The 17775-nt window shown below is 48.2% G+C and overlaps 1 protein-coding gene across 4 annotated transcripts in view; it reads left to right on the top strand.

The window, feature by feature from the left end:
• GNG4 (G protein subunit gamma 4) overlaps positions 1-17775 on the top strand; it is a 65219-nt gene that overhangs the window by 9210 nt on the left and 38234 nt on the right. The window lies entirely within an intron of this gene.

Genomic DNA, 17775 nt, shown 5'->3' with positions numbered 1-17775 from the left:
GTGCCGGGCCCGCAGATGATTCATGCCCAGCTGCCTTCCTCGACAGCCTCCACCACACCCCAGCATCCGAGGAAGCCACATCTCCCAAAAGGAGCATTTGGTGGTCTGACTCGAGGCAAACGGAGAGACTCGTAGCAAAATAACACCCAGCACCACGATCTCCCTGTTTTGTGGATGCCCCACCAGTCCAGCCGCTGGATCAAGGGGCTGCGTGGCCCTGGAGGCACCAAGGGGAGGCAATAGGGAGGGAGCCCTAATCCAAAGGCGTTTGAGTCACCCAGAGCCCTCCAGAGGGTGCCCCTGAGAGGCCGGATCAAAGACCACACGTCTGAAAGATCTGGGGGCTAACTGGAAGAGGGAGCCACCACCCTCGGGCCGCTCCACTGTGGACGCAGATAGGCTGGAAGACGGCTCCGTGAGAACTGCTTCGTGGACTCTTGCTGTGTGGCCTGGCGCATGAACAGTAAGCTTAATGATGGACAGCATCGGCTGTACCTTCCATTTTTACACACCTGTGTTAGGAACCCTATCTTAGTAGCACAGACTGTCTGGAAAATTGCGGGCAGGTCCCGTCAGTGGTTCCCAAACCTGGCTGCATAGCAGAATGACTGGGGCGTTTTCCAAAATCCCACCTCACTCCTGGATGTTCTGACTCAGAGGTTCTGAGCTGGGGCCAGGGAATCTGTGTTTTTTGAGTTTTGTGAACCACTGAAACAGATGATTTCTGCAGGTCGTCCTTCCGTGTGACTGAAAACCCCAAGCCACCCAAGCGGTCCCAGACCGTTCCCTATGCCAGCCCCCCCGCCCCGAGCTGTGAGACAGTGACTCCCCACAGATACCACGAGGCCAAAGTACCTGCAAGAGCAAGAGCCCCTTTCTGGGCTGAGCTCGGGGCTCTGTCTTCCCCTGCTTTTCCTGACAGCTTCACTGATGGGAAACCAGCTATTCACCCTGAAGATCTGCGTCTGTGCAGAGCATGATGACCCCAAAATACAGACCCCTCCCCACCCCCACCCCACAGCTCTCCTCCGGCGGGTCACAGCAGCCCTATGGTTCCGGGACCCCGCAGGTGCGTGAACCGACATTCACCCTTGTTTGCCGAGGACCCAGGGAGGACCATTAGTCATTGAGAAGACTTGCGAACACTACTAGGCCAGTGGGCAGGAACACAGAGGTGAGTAAAGGGAGGTCCCGGGTCTTGAGGAATTTACACGCTAGTGAGGGAGACGGATGATTATAACACAACACAGAATTAAGAACCTAGACAGCAGGACACCACGCCCAGTCTAGGTCAGGAAAGGCTTCCAGAAGGAGGTCTCGGGACTTGGCCAGATGAAAGGGTTGGGTCATAGCTAATGAACGGTGAAGTCTTTGGAGGCTAAGAGTTTTTGTTTCAGCAAATAATGATAATAGCAGCTAACATTTATTGAGTGCTCACTACAAGCCAGGCTCTAAGTGTCTTATATGGTATGAAGTGTGTATTTCCTTGAGGGGCACCTGGGTGGCTCAGTCACTTAAGCAGTGGCCAACTCTTGATCTCAGCTCAGGTCTTTTGATCTCAGGGTCGTGAGTTCAAGCCCCGCGTTGGGCTCCGTGCTAGGTATGGAGCCTACTTAAAAAACAAATATATTCGGGGCGCCTGGGTGGCTCAGTTGGTTAAGCAACTGCTTTTGGCTCAGGTCATGATCCTGGAGTCCCGGGATCGAGTGCTGCATCAGGCTCCCTGCTCAGCGGAGAGTCTGCTTCTCCCTCCGACCTCTCCCCTCTCATGCCCTCTCTCAATCTCTCAAATAAATAAAATAAAATGTCTAAAAAAATAAATAAATATATTCATACGTATTTATTCCTTGGCAGCTATGGTTGTAGGAAACATAATGGCCCCGACCCCAAAGATGGCCACACGGGAACTGTGATTATGTTACCTTACAGAGCAAAAGGGATTTTGCAGATGTGATTAAGTTAAGACTCTTGAGATGGGGAAAGTATCCTGGATTATTTAGTGGGCCCGATGTAATCACAAGTGTCCTTATAAAAGGAGGACAGCAGTGTCACAGGGATTGGACGATGTTAGGCTGCTGGCTTGGAAGACGGAGGAGGGGCTGAGAGCAAGGCGTGCAGGCCCCACCAGAAGCCAGAAAAGGCAAAGAAACAGATTCCCCCCCAGATCCCCCAGCAGCCCTACGGACGCTGTGTGCTTTCTAACACCAGAACTCTCAAATCACAAATCTGTGTTGTTTAAGCTGTAAGTTTGTTGTGATACCTTGCAGCAAGCCTAGGAAGCTCATATGGACTCTTCCTATTTCACCACTGGAAAAAACAAGGGGCTAAGTAATTTGCCCAAAGGTTGCATAGTGAGCAAGGAGCAGACCCAGCGTTCCAAATTCAGCCTTTTGGCTCCAGATCCTGCCGTGGCTCACTCTTGGCCGTGTCTTGCCTGAGGGATGGTCGGGAGACCCGGGAGCATCAGAACATGAACCCAACAAGGCAGGCAGACAGGAGCTGGATCCTAGGGCCTTCTTGGTTGAGGGGAGGGGTGGCCTGCGCTGCTTCTTTGCCTGAGCTCCTTTCCAGAGGTCTGCTCACATCCACGCCGACCGTGGGTGCCCTGCACTCCGGAGGCGAGGCTGGCTCCCCATCCCTGCTCACCCTGTTCCACCTGACGCCAGGTACAGACCGAGCCATGAGCTGATGCACACCTCCGCCTTCCTCCATCATCACGTGGTTTTAAAGCGCCTTTCTGGCCCGGTTGTTAGGGAGAGACTCTGGTTAAGCACGGCGTCCTTATGTGCATTGGATTCTCCTGTTCCCAAACATCTGTTTCTGTCTCAGGTGTCTTTCATCCATTCTCATTCTTTAATATAAACAATTCTTTATATTAGGAGTTCTTTAATATAAAGCATACTCATCCCTTAGACTTGGACTGAAATTAAGTGGTGGGAAGAATTTTAAGACAGTGTTTCAAGGTTAAGCACAGTAAACACTACCTGATACCACTCCAGCTACGTCTGTCAAATTTCTATTTCAAATATTTCACAGGTACTGCTTAGATTCTCGAAGGAGCAATAGCTAACACTTGATTAGCATCTTGTGCTTTACCAAAAGCATTCACTGTAACCTGTCCACTTGATCTTTTCAGCAGCACTGGGAGGCCTGAATTTTTAGCCCCATTCTTGACTGAGAAACGAAGTCTCAAGGATAATTTGGCTGAGGCGCGCAGCAGAGCCAGGACGGGAAGTCAGGGCTTTCTACACGTTGTCAATTGCATTCTGTTGCCTCGTAGGGGGAAAAATGGCCCCAAATGCCCTTACAAGGCATAGGGTTCCAGATGCCAGGTCAGATGTGCCCCTCCCAAGTACAGAAATAAGATGCGAGGGCATCCACGCACCGGCACCACCTGTCCGGGGCCCCACCTGCTGGACGGAGCACGGGAGACCCCCCGGGCCTTGGACATGAGCACGTGCTAGGGCGTAGTTTGGATGAGGCTCACCGGTACCTGCCGAGGACCCACAATGATATGCAAGCCTACTGGCAGGAGGCCCAAGGAGAACCCGGCCTCAGCATGGGTGACGTGACCCTGAGTGGCCACGAGGTTCCAGCAAGCCTGGGCTCCCCGTATGATAAAGACAAAGAGAGGACAGGCCTGCTTCCCAGTGCGAACTGCTCTCCTTACACGTGGGTCCCCCAGGCTCCTGGGTTATTCTGTGCTGCTCACCGCGCCTCTCCCAGCACAGGTGTCCAAGGGACAAGTGAATCCTTGGCCTTTCTTTTCTTTCTAGGTGTCTCTGGGGTCCTCCCTTTCTGCAAGCCTTCTTCACATAAATCAAAAGCTCTGGCAATCCAAAACATGTTCCCGAAGAGGGTTTTCAGAACTTGCTTTGAAAGAAAAAAGCAAAACACCTCTTTGTCTTTCTATTCCCGCTTTAATAATCCTAGTTCCCCCTGAGGCAACGTGGATGCCTGGCTGGGGAAGGGCAGGAAACAAAGCACAGACCAGTACATCAGGACGTAGTCTCACTGCATAGACCCCGGCTGTGACCCAGGAGTCCCCTGGCAGTGTGGGGCTACCAGTTGTCCACCACTAGCTGGCTGGTTAAAGGGGGTTACTTTACCTCCCTTCTTCTAGCCTTTAGTTTCTGCCAGGGGGTATCCAGAACGACTGCAAGAGGTCTCTGAATCCAGGTCCAGCCCAGGAGCCCTGTGGAGACTGAATATGCGATGTCACATGTTTGTCTACCGCTAACCTGCAAGTGTGCTTAGGCATCCTTGGGATCAGGAAGAGAAGATAAATTTAAGTGTATTACTGAATCCTTTATATCACTCTGTATCTTCTGAGTCAATAGACACCAAGTACTGCTACAGGGAGGCTGCATTTTTTTTTTTTTTTTTTAATTTTAGAAGGGACCTTTATGCTTTAAAACCATTGGAGCCCTAGTCTGTGAAATCCTTTCCATTTCGAGTACTCTGTGGTTCATTAACAAACGTTATGGTAGATTTTCTAAATACCATACACTTATTTGCACTCTACCTTTTTCCGAGTTGCCTTCCTATGTCAGCTGCTGGCTTCAGAGCAGGAAGAATTGCTAAGCAGCCTTGCTCCTTCTGCAGGGAACTGGGTGGAGAATTTCCAGAGGGCGGGTCTTCCCCAAGTAGAGATAGAAAACAATTCTAACACTGGCTGTTGGTCCCTCAACCTCCCTGGCTAAGTGGTGACGAGTTGGTGACCAGTGGGACTGGTAGGACCTCTGCCTCCATCCCCCTATGTTTCATTTTATCTGCATCTCAGTTTTGGATACTTATATTTGCATCTCATGGAGACTTTGTAGGTGAGCTGGACCACGTGTACATTTTTCTTGCTTCTTAAAGCCTTATTATCTTGGTTAGACTTTTCCCTCCTCAGGTGCCTCTGCCCAACAACGAGTTGACTTCTGGTTCAAAGGAGAAATAGCCAGAGCCATCCTCCCTGGCAGACTGCCTTGCTCAGAGATGGCTCAGAGATTTCCCACCCCGGTCCAGCCTGATGGTGTAGGTGCTGCACTTAGGGGTGGGGCATGGCTGGCATCGGTCAGATCAGCTAAACAGATCCTATGGTCCGTGGCTTCCTTGGCTACTGGGAAAGTAGAACGTCTCTCCACTTGCCTCCAGCCTCAGCCCAGCCCCTTGCCACCCCCACCTGTACCACTCAGGGACAGTTCACCCCAGACAACTACTTTGCAGGGGTCATCAGCGGGCTGTCAACACGATAAAGAAAAACTCACATCAGACTCTGTATCTTTTTTCCTGGAAAATACTCAGATCACTTTCAGGCTTATTTAATGTGTCCTTTTTTTTTTACCCCCCTGCTGCTTAAACATTCTCCTCCATGCATAGCTCATTTGAGCAACACAAATCAGTCTGTCTGCAAAGTATGAATAAACACCTTGGAGAGATCCCGTTAATGTCTGTAACACACAATCAACAGTGTTCGTGGGTGATGGCCTGCGAGGTCAGGCTTCCTTCCTCATTTGAAGACAACTGTCTGAGCAGTCATTTGGTCATAAATTCTCCTAAACTAGAATGAAAACCCTATTACTAATTTTCTTTGGTTTATTTTTGTTTTCATCACAATCAAGCCATTAGGTTGTTATCTGATCTCAGAAAGTCAAGTGACAATGTCTCAGCTTTTATGAATCTGCTAAGTTGTCTTATTGGTTTTGTTCCCACCTGGGGCATCGTACTTGACTCTGATCTTTTTGGCACAAGACGATGACAGACTGTTACAAAGGGGAACCCCGAAATGCAGAGACGGAAACTTGCCCGCAGTCAGACAAGTCATCAAAAATAGAAATGTGATTAGAAGCAAATCTCCTGGCTTCTCATCCACTCTTCCTATCTGAAAAACAAAACAAAACAAACAAACAAACAAAACCCTCTTTTTCCAAACGTTTCATCTCCCGAACGAGCATCGGAGCATTCTAACTGCTCCTACTTGACTTGAAGGAGGATTCTTGAATTCAGTTCTGGTAGCTGGTTTGCAGAGGAGGTGCTCAGTCTTTGCACAACGATGAAAAGTATGAAAACTGAGTCCTGCCCTGTAGGAGGCGTTCTCCAGCTGGGAAACAGCAAGCCTCTCTGCACAGGCTGCTGACCCTCTGCTTGTGGTCTACTGCGTCCTCTCAGGGGTTCTTTAAAACTCATGTGACATAGTCCCAGAGTGAAGTTTTCCAGTCCGTCTGTGCCGTCATGTGCTCAGCTGAGGATTAATCCCTGCATCACCACTTTTAGAAGAATTAGAAGAAAGTAATTATGCTGGAGGTGTAGGCAGCGTGCAGTCGGAAGTCTCTTGAGAGTCCCGCGGTGCGTCCCCCGGGGAGGGGGGCTGTGAGCGTCAGGCTCAGGACTGCTGCGTCCAGGACGGTTGGTGCCAGAGGCTTCCAGTCCACAGAGCAGTGGTCGACTGGCTTGACAGCAATCAGAGCTCCTTTCCTGTACGACGGGAGGACCAGGCTTCCTAAGGGGTGCTGAGCTGCACCCACACCGCTCAGGGTGGCCCTCATGTATGACGGGTGGACCCCCGGGGCCTCGCACTGGCATCTCGGGCCGTCAGAATTCCCTGTGCTCTCCCCACAATGCCCAGGATGAACAAAACACCTGGCTTTGTTGGCTCCGCCCTGATGGGGCCTCTGCTGTGCAGACACCACTCTGCCGGGCTTGACTGACGGCGGCCTCTGCGCTCAACAGCAAAGTCTGGTACTTAGCCTGCTCCGAAGGTGTGTATCTGACCGCCTTCAGGTGCTGCTGATCCAGGGACCACTTTGAAACAGTCTCACAAGAGAATTCTTAAATTTCTTGAATAAAGAGTGGCGGCGTCTTTCATGAGCTTGTGCTTGATTTATGTGAAGTGATGATGAAGGAACGGGGGCTTCAAATATCTTACTGTTGTCGTCCTGTTTGTTTATTTATTTATTTATTTATTTTTCAGTTAGACTAACAAACTTTATTTATTTTTATTATGTTATGTTAGTCACCGTACAGTACATCATTAGTTTTTGATGTAGTGTTCCATGATTCATTGTTTGCATATAACACCCAGTTTTCATTATAACACATGCCCTCCTTAATACCCACCCCCCGGCTACCCCATCCCCCCACCTGCCTCCCCTCAGTTTGTTTCCCGGAGTCCATAGTCTCTCATGGTTTGTCTCCCTCTCTGATTTCCCCCCCTTCAGTTTTCCCTTCCTTCTCCTAATGTCCTCCTGCTATTCCTTATGTTCCACCTACGAGTGAAACCATATGATAATTGTCTTTCTCTGCTTGACTTATTTCACTTAGCATAATCTCCTCCAGTCTCATCCATGTTGATGTAAAAGTTGGGTATTCATCCTTTCTGATGGCTGAGTAGTATTCCATTGTATATATAGACCACATCTTCTTTATCCATTCATCTGTTGAAGGGCATCTCGGCTTTTTCCACAGTTTGGCTATTGCAGACATTGCTGCTGTGAACATTGGGGTGCATATGGCCCTTCTTTTCACTACATCTGTGTCTTTGGGGTAAATACCCTGTAGTGCAATTGCTGGGTCATAGGGTAGCTCTATTTTTAAATTTTTGAGGAAACTCCACACTGTTTTCCAAAGTGGCTGTACCAGCTTGCATTCCCACCAACAGTGTAAGAGGGTTCCCCTTTCTCCACATCTTCTCCAACTCTGTTGTTTCTTGCCTTGTCAATTTTTGCCATTCTCACTGGTGTAAGGTGGTATCTCAGTGTGGTTTTGATTTGGATTTCCCTGATGGCTAATGATGTTGAACATTTTTTCATGTGTCTTTTAGCCATTTGTATGTCTTCTTTGGAGAAGTGTCTGTTCATGTCTTCTGCCCATTTTTTGACTTGATTATTTGTTTTTTGGGTGTTGAATTTGAGAAGTTCTTTATAGATCTTGGATACCAGCCCTTTGTCTGCAGTGTCATTTGCAAGTATCTTCTCCCATTCCTTGGATTGCCTCTTAGTTTTCTTAACTGTTTCTCTTGCTGTGCAGAAGCTTTTTATCTTGATGAAGTCCCAAAAGTTCATTTTGCTTTTGTTTCCCTTGCCTTTGGAGACGTGTCCTGAAAGAAGTTGCTGTGGCTGAGGTCGAAGAGGTTACTGCCTATGTTCTCCTCTAGGATTTTGATGGATTCCTGTCTCACATTGAGGTCTGTCATCCATTTAGAGTTTATCTTTGTGTATGGTGTAAGAGAATGGTTGAGTTTCATTCTTCTGCATGTACCTGTCCAATTTTCCCAGCACCATTTATTGTAGAGACTGTCTTTTTTCCATTGGATATTTTTTCCTGATTTGTCGAAGATTAGTTGACCATAGAGTTGAAGGTCCATTTCTGGACACTCTATTCTGTTTCATTGGTCTATGTGTCTGTTTTTGTGCCAATACCATGCTGTCTTGGTGATCACAGCTTTGTAATATAGCATGAAGTCAGGCAACGTGATGCCCCCAGCTTTGTTTTTCTTTTTCAACATTCCCTTGGCGATTCAGGGTCTTTTCTGGTTCCATACAAATTTTAGGATTGTTTGTTCCAACACTTTGAAAAATGCCAATGGTATTGTAAGAGGGATGGCATCGAAAGTGTAGATTGCTCTGGGCAGCATAGACATTTTGACAATGTTTATTCTTCCAATCCATGAGCATGGAATGTTTTTCCTGTTGTTATCCTATTTAAAAGAAAGGGAAAGGGTGCCTGGGTGGTTCAGTTGGTGAAGCGTCTGTCTTCGGCTCAGGCCATGATCCTGGGGTCCTAGGATCGAGTCCCGCATCGGGCTCCGGGCTCCGTGCTCCGTGGGGAGCCTGCTTCTCTGTCTCCATCTGCCCCTCCCCCGCTTGTGCTCTGTCTCTCAAATAAATAAAAATCTTAAAATAAAATAAAAATGAACCTAACATATTTTCTGTTCTCAAAAGAGCCGGCAGTCTAGAAAGGAAGAAAACACACCTTCACCGCTATTTGAATACAAGAGTACAAGGTCTAAGGCAGTGAGGGCAACAAAAAGCCTAGAAGCATCACAGTGATGGACCGTGGCGCTCAGCTCCAGGGACCACGGGGGCAAGCCAGCACAGAAAGTTGTGTTTGAGAAGGTGATAGCGTCTGAATGAGACCCTGAAAATGAGCAGAAGCAGCTTTTATCGGGAAGAGTTGGGGTGGCAAATAAACAAAATAGCGAAAGGCACCTAAGAGTCAACTCAGGCAGCCGACTCGAAGCTGGGATTGGAATTATTTCATTTTGAATATTATACGGAGGAAGTTTGGTACCAATTTTTTAAAAGCCTCTCACATATTTGACATTTGAGAAGAATTCATGCACCATTACATTAACTGTTGTTTCAGAAATAAAATAATGGCTTTATCCGACCCTCTGCTTTTTCTTGCCTTATATAAACATCAGTTTTACTCATTAACTCCTGCATGAAAAATCAAGCAGGTGTTAAACTTCATCACTTCCAAGTAGAGCAAATGCCAGTTCCGTACAGAGAGGGACTGCACGGCTGTCTCCTGGTCCTGCTCCGTGCTGTGGGGGGGCCCAGTGGAGTAATTACCTAGAGGGCCCTCTGGCTGCCGCACGATCAGTCACAAAGATTCCAACGAAACAAGCCTTCAAAGAGGTGGTCTGGTCATAAATGACTAGTGAGCTACAGAGAGCCAGATGAGATGCTGAGACCAGGCGCCCTTGACCCGGGACTTACACGGAGGCCGCAGAATCAAAGGAGGCTGAGGACTCGGATCACAAACGTGGAGGCAAGCAGCTGAATGAAGCAGGCAGGACGGGAAGCTGGGCTTGCTGCTGGCAAGCTGTCATTAACCCGGGCCACCCTCCAGTGCTGGTGTGAATCCCCGTCCACAGACTCAGGTGTGGGGGAGGAAGGCGATTCTTCTAATTTTCCTGTAACTCATCTTTCACTGAAGCATGCATCCCTCTGGCCGGCAGGGGACTTTAGTCTCGGTCTTGACCGGGTGTCCCCCGCCTCCCTGTGATCCCCCAGAACGAATGTAGGTCCAGGGCGTGGGAGAGGTGCCCCCTTGGTCCTCAAGACCCATGAGACCCCATCAGCTGGGTATGGGCCCTTGAGGCTAGTGGCTCTTGGTGGTCTCAGGTCCTGCCTGGGGGCACAACACTCTTCTCCATGACCCCCTCTGCCTCAGAGCAACATTTTCTTCTGGGGTCTTGCCACCCGCCCCCCCGCCATGCCCCACCCAAGGAGGTTTTGCAGTCCCCCGCCACCACCCCCAGCCACCCCAGCTATTGCAGAGGGTCACCCTCTGGTCCTGGGGCAACTCCACCCTTCCTCCTGCTCCGGCCAAGGCACTTTTTCCCCTAAACCCTGAATTCTTTCCCACGTGAGGCTTAGGCCTTGGAATCAAAAGCCACAGACTCTTGGGCGTGTCTGCTGCTTAACCTACCACACCTGTCTCTCCTCAAAAGTGAACGAGAACGGGGCAGGTTGCTTGGGACCCTGGACCCCTTTCTTCTTTCTGATCTCTCCCTTTCAGCATGGAAAAGTCTATCGTAGGCCACCATTGTGTTTTGGAAACAGATAACTTGTCTGATTTCACGGGTTCGATGCTGGAGTGGAGTTTTTGCTTCAGGTGTAGGTCAACAGCTGTAAGCGCCGTCCCATCACACGTGTTTGAAGGTTTGGATTTGGGGTTTCTTCCAGGCCTCACTCTACTCCAGGCGGCCTAGCTTTCTCCCTTACATGTTTGTTGTTGGTGTTGTTGTTTTTAAGATTCCATCCATTTATTAGAGAGAGAGAGAGCTTGAGAGAGTGAGTGAGAGAGAAAGAACATGAACCGGGGGGGGAGGGGCAGAGGGAGAAAAAGGCTTCCCGCCGAGCAGGGAGCCCGATGCGGGGCTCAATCCCAGGACCCCGGGATCATGACCTGAGCTGAAGGCAGATGCTTCACCAACTGAGCCCCGCAGGCGCCCCTGTCCCTTACATGTTAGCACACCTGGAAGGCTTGCGGTTCCCGGCAAAGTCCTGGGGAGAGCAGACGGTCCATATCACAAGACCCCTGGCACAGCCCGCTCCCGTGTGCCTCCATCGTATTGATAATTGCCACTTACTGCCGGCCCCCACACTGTGCTGGGCAGTTTTCTAGACCCTTCACTCACATTACCTCCTTTAATCTTCAAAACTGTGCCATGAGGCAGGTATAATCATGCCTGCTCCTCAGAGGACTTTTAGGGCAGTGAAACTATTCTGTAGGACACTATAATGATGGCTCGACCTGTCCTTATACATTTGTCCAAACCCACAGAATGCACCGCACCAAGAATGAACTACAACGTAATCTATGGGCTCTGGGTGATAACGGTGCATCAGTGCCTGGTGGGGGGTGCCGATAGCGGGCATGCCTCGCCTGGGGGCGGGAGGAATAGGGGAAATCTATTTCCTGCTCAGTTTTGCTGTGAAACTAAAACTGCTCTGAAAAATAAAGTATTTTTTTTAAGAGGTTGAGAAGGTTGCAAGAGAAGGTTGGGAAGGTGGGAAAGAGTAGTGTCCCGAGCAAGAGAGAAAGGGAAGTGAAGGCTTGTCTGTAGCTTTGTGGAGGTCACAGGATCACCCCGCAGAAGTATCACACCTCATTCCTTTCGCCAAGATCCCCGGATACCTTTGCCACATGGGGCCCTCGCCTGCCTTCTGGTAATTCCTTCCTCAGCAGCCTGGCAGCTCCACCCGCACTGGGTCCTCAGCAGGCTCCGGGGTCCTCCTGGGAGCTACTTTCAAAGTCAGCTCTTGCCCAGGTTCAGGAAAGTCAGCAGTGTGTGACAGATTTTCCAAGAGCTGCAACTTACTAACAATCTTCCTCTGATGTTTGGGAGCTTGTTTGCAAATAGCCATCTTGACCAAGACGAATAACAGGTGGCTGGAGGTGAGAGGGAATCGGCATGGAGCCAAAGAGAGCAGAGAAGGCTTATGTGATCTGTCTTCCTACTAAAACACAGTAGGAAGCAAATTAGATGGGAAAGAAATTCACACACACACACACACACACAGATGCACACATGATGTAATGTCAAACCCTGATTCTTTGGAACAAAATTATGTTATTTCTTAAAAAGATTAATTCTCCAGTAATGTGCAAATGAGTGGCTTGCCGAGGAATGTTTATAGAAAATTCATTATTCTTGAGTAATGCTAGGCACTGAAATATGACAACAGTTATCCTTTTCTCAAAAGTTACATGGAAAATTCAAATGTGTCATTTTGCTCTGACAGATACTTCCCGCTTTGTAAAAACAGCTTTTCTGTTCAAATAATGTCACATCAAAATGGGATTTGACATAGTCTGAAGTACTACACTGTCAAAGGACTCGCTTGGGACCCGGGACCCCTTTCTTCTTTCTGATCTCTCCCTTTTGGCATGAAAAAGTCTATCGTAGGCCACCATTGTGTTTTGGAAACAGATAACTTGTCTGATTTCACGGGTTCACTGCTGGAGTGGAGTTTTTGCCTCAGGATGAATCATACCTCACCTCTCACCCACACTTGGTTTAGATGAGATTTTGGATTTAGAGATGGCGCTGGAATAAGATTAAGACTTGGGGCTGTTGGGATGCAGGTGAATTTACTTTTCATGTAAGGACATGAACTGGGGCGCCTGGGTGGCTCAGTCGTTAAGCATCTGCCTTCGGCTCGGGTCATGGTCCCAGGGTCCTGGGATCGAGCCCCAGATCAGGCTCCCTGCTCCGTGGGAAGCCTGCTTCTCCCTCTCCCACTCCCCCTGCTTCTCCCTCTCCTGCTCCCCCTGCTTGTGTTCCCTCTCTCGCTGTGTCTCTGTCAAATAAATAAATAAATAAATAAATAAATAAATAAATAAGAGAAGGACATGAACTTTGGGGGTCCAGAGGGCGGAGTGTTATGGGCTGAATTGTGTCACCCACCAAATTCAGAATGTCACAGAATGTGACCCTATTTGGAGACTGGGCCTTGAAAGAGGTAATTAATGGGGTCAGGTGGATGAGCCCTAATCCAACGGGACTGGTGTCCTTATAAGAAGAGATTAGGACACAGACACACAGAGAGGGAAGACCGCATGAGAACACAGCAAGAAGGTGACCATCTGTAAGCCAAGGAGAGGCACCTCAGAAGAAACCAACCCCCCAACACTTGTTAACCTCCTGGCTCTGTTACCGTGCATTGCAGCTGTAACTTAATTACCACAAAATCAGTGGCCTCAAACAACACATTTATTGCATTACAGTTCTAGAAGTCCGAAATCTGAAAAGGGTCTCACTGGGCTAAAATTAAGGTGTTGGCAGACGCGAGTTTCTCTCTGTTTTCTTGCCTTTTCCAGTCTCCAGAGGCTCCACATTCCTTGAGACATGGACTTCTTCCATCTTCAAAGCCCACAGTGTAGCATCTTAAAATCTCAGACTCTGACACTGACTCTCCTGCCTCCCTCTTTCTCTTATAAGAACCCTTGTGATTACATTGGGCCCACCCAGATAATCCAGGTTAACCTCCCTATTTTATTTTATTCTTAAAGATCGTATTTATTTATTTGCAGGGTGCGGGGGGAGCACGAGCAGAGGGAGGAGCAGAGAAGAAGCAGACTTCCTGCTGAGCAGGGAGCCCGACGTGGGGCTTGATTCCAGGACCCGGAGATCATGACCTGAGCCAAAAGCAGACACTTAATGACTGAGCCACCCAGGTGCCCCTAACCTCCCTATTTTAAAGTCAGCTGATTAGCAACCTTAATTCCATCTGCTATCTTATCTCCTCCTTGTCATGTTACATAACCTATTTACAGGTTCTGGGAATTAGGACATGAGCATCTTTGGGAAGCCATTTTTCTGCCTACCTACGACACCTTGGAAACCAGATAAGACAGTGTAAACTGTATTGTCATGTGACATTGCTTATAGTCAGAATGTCCCCCGATTGGTAAATTACTTATGGACTGCAAGCAACTATGAATGAACTTCAAATACCTAATGTAGACACTACACTTTGGACTTTCCCGAGTTCTGGTGACTTTTCTAAGTGGCATGTCTCTGTGGGGCCCTTGAAGCTATTTTGAAGAGATACTGCTTCTGTGGGCAGGGGTCTTTTGCACCAAGGTGGACTCCACACTTACCCACGTAGATCTCATCTCCTTGCACCACTTGGGGATAAGATAACTCCTGGACATTATATAAACCGCAGTAAGAACTTCTGAAGGCCTCTTCATGAGATGTCCTGACACTGTCCTGCTGACCAGCCGGGCCTTCTGTCCTCATCTTTCTGAATAGATGGGTCTGTGTTCTGTTGTAGTCGTGCGAGTCTGAGTGTTTGGTCAGTCCGTGGCATTGCACTGACCGAATGTGGTTGGCTTTCCTCTTACAACCAATGAGGAACTGTATTAGTCTGCTTTGGCTACCAAAACAGAGGACCACAGGGGAGGGCAGCTTAAACAACAGAAATTTATTTTCTCACAGTTCTGGAGGCAGACGTCCAAGACCAAAGTGCTGGCAGGGTTGGTTTCCTTTTGCTATAAAGGACATTATTGGTACTTTTTATGAAACTTGAATGGAGTCTGAGGATCAGATGATAGGGATATATCAGTATACACTGTCCTGACTTTAACGGTCGTATTGTGGTTGCATAGGAGAATGTCCTTGTTTTCAGGAGATCTGTGGTATTGAGGAGTAATAGGGACTCAGGTTGGCAACTCATGCTCAAGCGGTTCAGAGAAAAATCCTTTGTGCTGTACTTGGAACCTTTCTGTGAACTTGAGATTGTTAGAAAATTTTAAGTTTAATGTTAAGGCCATTCTTTTTTTTTTAAGATGTTATTTATTTATTTTAGAGAGAGTGAGTGAGCACGAGTTGGAGGGGAGGGGTAGAGAGAGAAAGGGGGAGACAGAGAATCCCAAGCAGACTCCACAATGAGCATGGAGCCCAATGCAGGGCCTGATCTCATGACCCTGAGATCATGACCTGAGCCGAAATCAAGAGGCAGGTGCCCCACATTAAGACCATTCTTGAAAAGTAAATGATGCCAATAAGCACATGAGAAGACTTTCAAAAAGATCAGTAGTCATGAGGCAAATGCAAATGAACACCACAATGAGGTCCCACTTCATACCTACTGGGACGGCGATAATCCCCCCCAAATGGAAAATAACAATGTTGGTGAGGATGTGAAAAAATTAGAACCCTCCTACATTGCTGGAGGGAATGTAAAATGGTTCGAAACAAGTGCATGTCAAAGCAGCAGTAATCCCAATAGTCAAAAGGTAGAGATGGCTCAAATGTCCATCAAAAGAAGTATACACACAAAATTGTGGTATATCCTTACAGTGGAGTATTATTCAGTCATAGAAAGGAATGAAGCGCTGATGCATGCTGCAAGGTGGATATAACCCCAAAACATTATGCTAGTGAAATAAGCCAGACACAAAAGAGCAGCTATTGAATTATTCCATTTATACAAAATGTCCAAATAAGCAAATCCATAGAGACAGAACAGGTTGGTTGTTGCTAGGGACTCTGGGGAGAACCGCTTACTGAGTACGGAGTTTTATTTTGGAGTGATGGAAATGTACTGAAATTAGATAGAGGTGGTGTTTGCACAACATCGTGAATGTACTAAATGTTCACTTCAAAATAGTTCATTATGTCAGGTGAATGTCACCTCAACAAATTTATTTAGAAATTCAAGCATTTCATTGTAAATTTGCCTTACAAAATGGTAAGAGATAAAATGCAGTTGCCAGCAGGGGTGTCTTTTGAAACAGGGTTTCCTGGAACTGGTCCCAGAGAATGGAACCGTCTTGTCTTCATTGGTTAGCTTGGTCCATTTGTCTGCCAAGACTACGGTTTCCCAACAGGGCTCAGGCCATGGCATTTGAAGCCCACGTTCAAGTGAGCGACCAGAGTGAGGGGAGAGGGCTGCCCTGGGGGACAGGAGGAACCCTCCTGGAGAGAGACAGTGCATCCAGACTCATGACAGCCACTGGTTTTACTCTGCTCTCATACTGGAAGCTGCACCTGAACCCGAGCAAGATGGCTGAAAACTGCCAGGGGGTGAAAGGGATCCGGCTGGGAGAGGCAGACAGACAAACTGGCATGAACCGCTTCTCCCGAATCAAAGGACATGACCCACTGAATGTGTGCTGGCATTTTTTGACTACATAGTTTCTGACATACAGTGTCCAGTTGACCCTTGAACTACGCAGGTTTGAACTGTGAGGGTCCACTGACGTGGGGATTTTTCCCCATAAATACAGAACAGTACTGTGAATGTATTTTCTCTTCCTTATGATTTCCTCAATCACAGTTTCTTTTCTCCAGCTTAGTTTATTGTAAGGATACAGTATAAAATACCTATAAGATACAACATAAGGGTTAATCGACTATTTATGTTACTGATAAGACTGCCGGTGGGTAGTAGGTTATGAGTAGTTAAGTTTTGGGGGAGTCGGAAGTTATATGCAGATCTTTGGTTGCGTGGAGGGTTGGCACCTCTAACTCCCACGTTGTTCAAGGGTCAACTGTATATAGTTCAGAGTCTGCATGGCTACCTCTGCAGGCAGGTGTCTCCCCGAGAGCAAGCTGCACACCATTGGCAATGGTGATGGCCAACAGCTCAGACATAGTCCTAGCAAGTTTGTGCCATTTGGTCCATAAAGAATAATTTATGTTTTGGAGGGGATTTTTTTCACTTTTCACATTTTATTGGTCTCAGGGGAGGGGGCCTCCTCCCTGTCACCAGAGGTGTTCACTCACAGTTTCTTCAGCCCCTGCACGCTTGGACTCTGGGGGGTCTTCAGGCTGGCTGGGCACACAGGGCATGTTCCCATCATCTTGGGGGCACTGGGTATGTGTAGGGGCTGGCCTGGTTGATCGTGGTGGCTTATTTGGTAAAGGGGCTGGGGGGGCAGAATTATATCAAGACCCCCAGTGGTGAAGGACATGACCAGCACCGCCTCCTTGGCCCAGGCATTCTCGAGGAAGGCAGCATGTCTCCCTGCCATCTTGGTCTCGGCCGCAGCCAATAATTTATTGGCTTTATCAGTATTGAATCTTTTACTTCTACAATTCTGAAAATGCAGACTGAAGAGCAAGAAAATGGAGCAGGGATGAGCATGGGGTCTCCTTCCTCTTCCCCTTTTGCTTGGCCCTGCCCTGTGGTTCATGCTCCCTCCTCCTCTGAGCCCTTCCTCGAGTGGACTTCTGGTGCCCCTAAGTCATGAGTTACAATTCTGCCATCTTCAGCTCTAACTCACTTCTAAGCTGCCTCCCTGTCAGTCCGCCTGTCCACTGGGCATGTTCTCTTCAGTGTCCTAAGGTCACTGTAAGTGCAGCCTGCCCCACATGGACTCATTGCACACTCCTGCAAACCCCACTTTCTCTTCTTGAGCCTGGTGAGTGGCACGGCACTGTCTCCCTGACAATGGGCCAGGAGCCTTCCTTCCCCACCTTCCCCAACATTCAGATCCTAATGTCATCCTCTCTGTGCTTCCATCCCAGTACCAGCTTCCCATCACCCTCCACCTCATCTCCCTGCCAGAGCTCCCATTGCACACAGGGAGTCTCTCATCTAGACTCGTGGAGCTTCTGAACTGGTCTGCTTGCTTATCTCCTTCACCTCTGGTACATTCTGCACACTAGGTTGAAGTGATTTCTAAAATGTAGAAGCAATCTTATTATCTCTCTGTTTAGATACCCTTCAATTGATTATAACTGCCTGCTTGATACAAGTCTCACCCCCTCAGAGTGGCATTCGAGACCCTCTGTGATCTGACCCCTGCATTCCCAGGCTCCAG

This window comes from Phoca vitulina, unplaced genomic scaffold (assembly GCF_004348235.1).
Source record: "Phoca vitulina isolate PV1807 unplaced genomic scaffold, GSC_HSeal_1.0 scaffold43, whole genome shotgun sequence".
Lineage (NCBI taxonomy): Eukaryota > Metazoa > Chordata > Mammalia > Carnivora > Phocidae > Phoca > Phoca vitulina.
The sequence above is the reverse complement of the archived record's forward strand: the minus strand, read 5'-3'. Positions and strand labels throughout refer to the sequence as shown.